At 44.3% G+C, this 7,098-nt stretch overlaps 1 pseudogene; it reads left to right on the forward strand.

Moving 5' to 3' along the window:
* LOC115642145 overlaps window positions 1-6,361 on the forward strand; it is a 33,036-nt pseudogene extending 26,675 nt beyond the window's left edge.
* Window positions 6,362-7,098: the final 737 nt, after the last annotated feature.

Below are 7,098 nucleotides of genomic sequence, written 5' to 3' on the forward strand. Positions count from 1 at the left end.
TATTGGATATCTTCTTTGACCAGTAGAGAACTGGAGTGGGAAATTTCTGAGCCCTTAATCAGAGGGTTGAAGTTGTTAAATGCTGATCCTTCCCTCCACTGTTTTGAGTTAATGTATTAAAAATTTAACATCCCTCTCAGCCTTTCAGTTTCAGGGCTGAGAAATCTTCTACTCCCACAAGGAGACCACCAGGGAAAACAGGACTTGCTGTTCCTGGAATTTCCAAGATGCATGCCCCTCTCACCATGCCCCCAAACTTTCAGGCCTCCTTTATCCATTATAAAAGGGTATGTCTATACTACGGGATTATTCCGATTTTACAGAAACCAATTTTTGGAAACAGATTGTATAAAGTCAAGTGCACGCAGCCACACTAAGCACATTAATTCAGCAGTGTGCATCCATGTACCGAGGCTAGCGTCAATTTCCGGAGCATTGCACTATGGGTAGCTATCTCATAGTTCCCGCAGTTTCCCCCGCCCATTGGAATTCTGAGTTGAGATACCAATGCATGATGGGGCAAAAACAATGTCGTGAGTGATTCTGGGTAAATGTCGTCAGTCAGTCCTCCCTCCATGAAAGTGACGGCAGACAATCATTTCGCGCCCTTTTCCCTGGATTGCCTGGGCAGATGCCATAGCATGGCAACCATGGAGCCCCTTCAGCCTTTTTTCACTGTCACCGTATGTCTACTGGATGTTGCTAACAGACGTGGTACTGCAGCGCTACACAGCAGCATCCCCTTGCCTTTTGCAAGTTGACTATGACAGTTACCAGCTTTACTGTACTGTCTGCTGCTGTCATGGGTGCTCCTGGCCAGCCTTAGTGAGGTCGGCCGGGGGCGCATGGATAAAAATGGGAATGACTCTCCAGGTCATTCTCTTCTTTAAGTTTTGTCTAATGGAGAGTCAGTCCAACCTAGAATATCAGGCAAGCCTACTAAAAAACCAGAGAGGCAAACAGCCACTCTGGGTCAGAGCCTCAGACATCCCGCAGAAATGATGAGCTGCATGCCATTCTAGGGGGTGCCCCTGCAACAACCCCACCCATTGCTTCCCTCCGCTCCCACCCCTCCTGGGCTATCATGGCAGTTATCCCCCCATTTGTGTGATGAACTAATAAAGAATGCATGAATAAGAAACAACACTGACTTTTTTGCCTCTGCAAGCATAGATCAAAGGGGGGAGGGGAAGGGAGAGCAGCTTCCAGCTGCCATGATGTTTCAGGCAGGAGTGAATCTCCAGGAGACAAAACTTAAAGAAGAGAATGACCGGGAGTCATTCCCATTTTTGCCCAGGTACCCCTGGCCGACTTCACCAGGCCAGCTAGGAGCACTCACGGGACGACGATGATGGCTATCAGTCCTACTGTACCGTCTGCCATCGGGAAGGGAAGGGGCCGCTGCTGTGTAGCACTGCAGCACCGCGTCTGCCAGCAGCATCCAGTAGACCTACGGTGACATTGAAAAAAAAGGCGAGAAACGATTATTTTCCCTTTGCTTTCACGGGGTGGGAGGGGGCTGATGACATATACTCTGAACCACCCGCGACAATGTTTTTGATCCTTCAGGCTTTGGGAGCTCAGCCAAGAATTCAAATGGTTTTCAGAGAGTGTGGGAACTGTGGGATAGCTGCAGTCATCAGTCGTCCCTCCCTCTCTGAGCGTCCATTTCATTCTTTGGCTTTCTGGCACGCTTGTCTCAGCTCCTTAAGTTTCATGCAGCACTGTGTTGAGTCTCTGTTGTGGCCTCTGATCATCATGACCTTGGAGATTTTTTCAAATGTTTTGGCATTTCGTCTTTTGGAACAGAGTTCTGATAGAACGGATTCATCTCCCCATACAGAGATAAGATTCAGTGTCTCCCATACGGTCCATGCTGGAGCTCTTTTTTGATTCTGGGACTGCATGGTCACCTGTGCTGATCAGTGCTCCACGCTGGGCAAACAGGAAATGAAAATCAAAAGTTCGCGGGGCTTTTCCTGTCTACCTGGCCAGTGCATCTGAGTTCAGATTGCTGTCCAGAGCGGTCACAATGGTGCACTGTGGGATAGCTCCCAGAGGCCAATACCGTTGAATTGCGGCCACACTAACCCTAATCTGAAATGGCAATACTGATTTCAGCGCTACCCCCCTTGTCGGGGAGGAGTACAGATATCGATATTAAGAGCCCTTTATATCACAATAAAGGGCTTTGCTGTGTGGACGGGTGCAGCGTTAATTCAGTTTAACGCTGCTAAATTCGAAATAAACTCATAGTGTAGACCAGGCCATAGCAAGGAAGGGCACAAACCTCCCTTCATCCTCCAACAGACCTTTTTGCACAGCACACCTTTTTAAAAAATGAGGAGTATGCAGATTGATTTGAGTTTTTGCTTTGACAAGTTCTCTAATTAAAAACTCCCTGTCCAGATGTGTGCTCAGACTTGCTTTGTGCTCAGATAACCAGACCAAGAATCCTAATGAAATTTTTTTTTGTCCCTCTCAATTTTATTTTTAGCAAGTTTATCCAGGATAAGTACTCTGGCTACAGTCAGCAGGCAGCCGCTTACATTGCTGGGGCAGTATACGACAGCTCTCTTGTTCTCTCTGCAGCAGTTGGCATATTAATCGTGAGTACCCAGAACATCAGCTACATGGTGGATTGTCTGCTGATAGATCAAGGCTTAGTACAAATAATATTTTGTGCATCTCTGACAGAGATTGAGTGTTTAGAGCTCTGGAGTTAGGTCATTAGTGATTCAGGGGGTTAACAGACTAGTTTAGAAACCCCGAGGACCATTCTGTATTAGGTCAGAAGTAAAATGAGTTTGATCTCTGATCCCCTAGTTCCTGTTGTAGAAGTATGACACCAGTAGCTGAATACTCATGAGAGGCCCAAGATAAAACAGTGAGGGAAGTGCTGCAGGTCAGGATTGAGGAGCACAGGCAGAGCTAAGTTATCATTTACCAGCATGCATAGCTCAGCTGTACTCATTGAGGAGCACACTGGAACCCTGGTGGAAACAGTGGGGGACTCTTGGTAAATCACCTTCTGTTTGTCCTTCATCAGGACTATGTAGGACTGAGAGGTGTGTTTGCAGTTGGTTGTGCTGTGCTGACTCAGCCAGTCTTTGCTCTCCTGGCATTTTCATTTGTTCCTCCGCTTGTCTCTACCATCTGGCTGGGGATCACTTACTCCTTTGCTGCTGTAAGTATGTAGAAGCCACAGCATTAGCTGGTCACGTCATAACTTTGGTTCCCTCCTCACTCCTTTCCAGACACTGGCATTTTACACTAGCCGAAGGCTAAACATTGGGCATGTGTGCATTCTGAGGTCTTTGGATTACAAAGCCCAAAGGATGTAGTCAGCAAACACTTCCGTATAACCCAAAACAGCTTAAGGAACCCATTGGCATGGTGTGTGGGAAACATTTCATGACACCTTTTGAGCAAGATGTAGAGTGTCCACCTAAGTCAGTTATCCCAGCTCCTTATTGAGATGTTTGACTCTGAATTGTGTGTGCTTTAAGTTGACTGCAGTAACTGGAGAGGAAAGATGTAGGCACTCTCATCATCCATTTACAGTAATCTTCTGGTCTGATAGTGGTCATTGGTGGATGAGTCAGAGGAAGATGTAAACCCCTCCATGAGGCATCCAAATGTGTAATGGGGACAACTTCCTTTCTCCCTCAGTCGATCAGCTAGTAGCCTGAAGCTGGGGCTTGAATTGTTAGACTTTTCTGGAAAGTGTCTTGGCAGCAAACTTTTCCTACTTTAACATCAGCCCATTTCATTACTCCTTACAACAGGCGAGTCTGTGGCCATCCATACCCCTTGTGGTTCCCTAGGCAACATTAGGTACAGCTATGGGGCTTGCAACCTCTGTGCAGATGATTGGAATTGGTCTCTCCAATCTGATCGTTGGACACATTCTGGGAACCAAGTCCAGGTGAGAACTAGTGCCTTTTGTCTCTTAAGCAAAAGCCCACAAGTTGCTGTGGGGACTAAACTGAAAGCATAAAACCAGTTTTGTTTGTGGTCTAAACCATGCCTGGTTTCAGGACACAAAAGCCAACACATGTGCTGCTTCATTTTATTTGGATGTTATATAGCAAGAGGAAACACATTCTCCCATGATCATTGTTTGTTCATCTTCTGGACCCAACAGCGAACTAAAGATCCCACTATGGCACTGGCAACAGATGATGATCTTCATGCTGGCAAATACCATTGCATGCATTACTGCCTCTGTTAGCCTCAACGTGGTGGACAAGCAGCAGGTGGTAACATGCTTAAACTTTCATTACCCTCCTATACCCAGGGCAAGATACCTTGGACACTAGGTATTTCCTACAAAAAGTGCATTGGGGCAGTTCTTAGGTGTAAACTTAGTTCCCAAAATGTTGGTTTGAAAGGGACTTTAGGTAGTGCAGAGTTTGTATAAGGAAGGTTTTCTCACTCGGGATAGGTACTGTTGAGTTGGTCACTGCAGAATATCCTGCAGATACCTACTGCTTTCCGTGTTTTGTTACCATACTTTTAAAGATAGGAGTGGCAATGGTGGGAACCTCCAGTATTACGTATGTTGGTGGCCTCATCACACATTCCTTCCCCAAGATGAGTTGCACAAAATATTGAAGACCTAAATATCTGCTGAAAGGTTGTCTGTAAGCTACACACATTCTCTAGGAAAGCTCGTTTGTTTCACTGTCTGCTTTTCTGAATTGCCAGGGTGGGACACTGAACAGAGCAACAAAGCAATCATCTGCAGAACAGGTCAGACAGCCTGTAGGCACAGCACTGCTCCTGGATGAAGTGGGAGATGAAGGGTTAATCAACTAAAAAGCATCAGGATGCCCTATTTTGGATCCTACAGTGACAGAGTACAACAACAACTGGTTGCTGGCACAGTATTGTCCCTCTGTATTTCCAATTGTATGCTTTTAAGGAATACATTGTAATATTTTTAGCTTGTATTTTTTTTAACAAGGGTAACCTTATTCAGTCATCCATCAAAACAAGCTGGTATGAAGGGAATTATGCATATGAAGGGAAAGTTGTTTTTGTTCCTTGTGTCTGGAACAAATCAGCCATATGGTACATTAAGCCAGTGATGAAGCTTATGTGGTACACTTTTTCAAATGGACTACATTACGATGTTTACAGTCTAAACTAAGTCCACCTGAAGTTTGTTCTAAGCAACTATATACCATCTTATAAGTCACCTTAATTCATCATTATAAATGTGTTAATGTAAGGTATTTCATTAAAATATCACTGCACCTTCACAGAAAGCTCCTCACACAGTGGCGTGAACAGGTTGAGTAGCCTTCCATTTCAATAATTGCAGTTGTCAATGTCCTTTCACAAATTCATTGTGTGTAAATAAGAGTGCCACGTTGTCCTGGTAGAGGCTGTTGGGATTGTTTTACTTATTTTAAATTGGCAAGACCAATTATGTGAAAACTAGCCAAACTTTTTGCTTAACACTCCTACAAGCTGCATTATTCAGATACAGCAATGTTACCTTCAAATTGTATGAAACTATTGATCAAAAATAGTAAATAAACCCCCTTAAAATCTGATCTTATACTAGCGATTGTCAGTGCACATTGATCATTGACCTGTACAGATATGTAGAACAATCATCTTTACTATGCAACCTCTTGAATGGTGCTCTTGTAAGCACTGAGGATGATGCCTCAAGTGTGTGTTAATTTCATTGTTAAACAGCGCTAAGAGCAACCACTTGAAAGATGCTTTCCTAAAAAAAGACGACAGGTTTGGAAGTTGCTGCTTGTATGTGGTTAAACAATTGCAGAGTAAAATTACTAACTTCTGTATTAATGTGAGAACAAAAGGTGTACTGATGAGTCCAATAAAGTAACCTTTCCTAAAGTAATTGTTACAGAGGAGAAATCCTCTATTACAGCAAATTCTGTTCCTGTGACACAGCTGAGCTAGGATAGGTTTTTATGTAACAATTCCCTCTCTGCCTTCTGTTAGTACGTGTAAGTTCATCTGAAGCTACTCTGACTCACAGTACACCTAATGCAAATGATGGAAGGACTGGACTTTGACTAAGGCAACTGAAAGGCTGAGGGGAGAGGCCATAACCTGCTCCAGTTCCCGTGGCAGATTTTGAAAGATATGGTGCCCTTTCCTGAAAATTTGATGGCTTATGCTCATACCTTCTACTATCATGAGGCAGTACAATGGAGAGGCTTGTAATGTGAGTATGTATTCTATAGAGATGGTCATAATTGGACATAGCTTGAAACTTCCCAGTGGCTGAGTGTGAGCCTGTGTTATTTGTCCACAACAGCTTATTTAGTCTGCAGAAGAGAAGAGTGAGGTGGGATTTGATAACCTGCAGGGGGGTTCCAAAGAGGATGGAGCTTGGCTGTTCTCAGTTGTGGCAGATGACAGAACAAGGAGCAATGGTCTCAAGTTGCAGTGGAGGAGGTCTGGGTTGGATATTAGGAAAAACTATTCCACTAGGAGAGTGGTGAAGCACTGGAACGGGTTACCTAGGGAGGTGGTTGTATCTCCCTCCTTAGAGGTTTATAAGGACCAGCTTGACAAAGCCTTGGCTGGGATGATTTAGTCGGCATGTCCTGCACTGAGCAGGGGGTTAGACTAGATGACCTCCTGAGGTCTCTTCCAACCCTAATCTTCTATGATTCTAACAATAGTTTTAGCCACCACTTAGTTGAGGGGAGACTTTGATGGGTTAGTAAAGCAGACCTCAGCTATACTATCCCTTTAATTGCATTTTTTTTTACATGCAATCACTGCTATTCTGCACTGGCATCATATTACTAGACCTCCATGCTGTAACATTCTGTAGTTACATTTGGAAATGCATGCCGGGATTTCTATAGTCCAGTGTAGGACACACATAGTAGGGCTCTTTCTCAGAAGAGTAACAGATGTTCTGTGCCTAGTTAACATCAGCATAAGCAGCAGTCTAACACTTCACAAAAAACATAGCAGTCAGCACTGTTATCAAAGTTACTACTTAACATAATGGCCACACTGGGTCACACAATAGACTGTCTAGCTCAGTATTCGGTCTCCTGACAGTGGCCAATGTCAGATGCTGTAAAGGGACTGAAT

The sequence above is a fragment of the Gopherus evgoodei genome, unplaced genomic scaffold (assembly GCF_007399415.2).
Source record: "Gopherus evgoodei ecotype Sinaloan lineage unplaced genomic scaffold, rGopEvg1_v1.p scaffold_38_arrow_ctg1, whole genome shotgun sequence".
NCBI lineage: Eukaryota > Metazoa > Chordata > Testudines > Testudinidae > Gopherus > Gopherus evgoodei.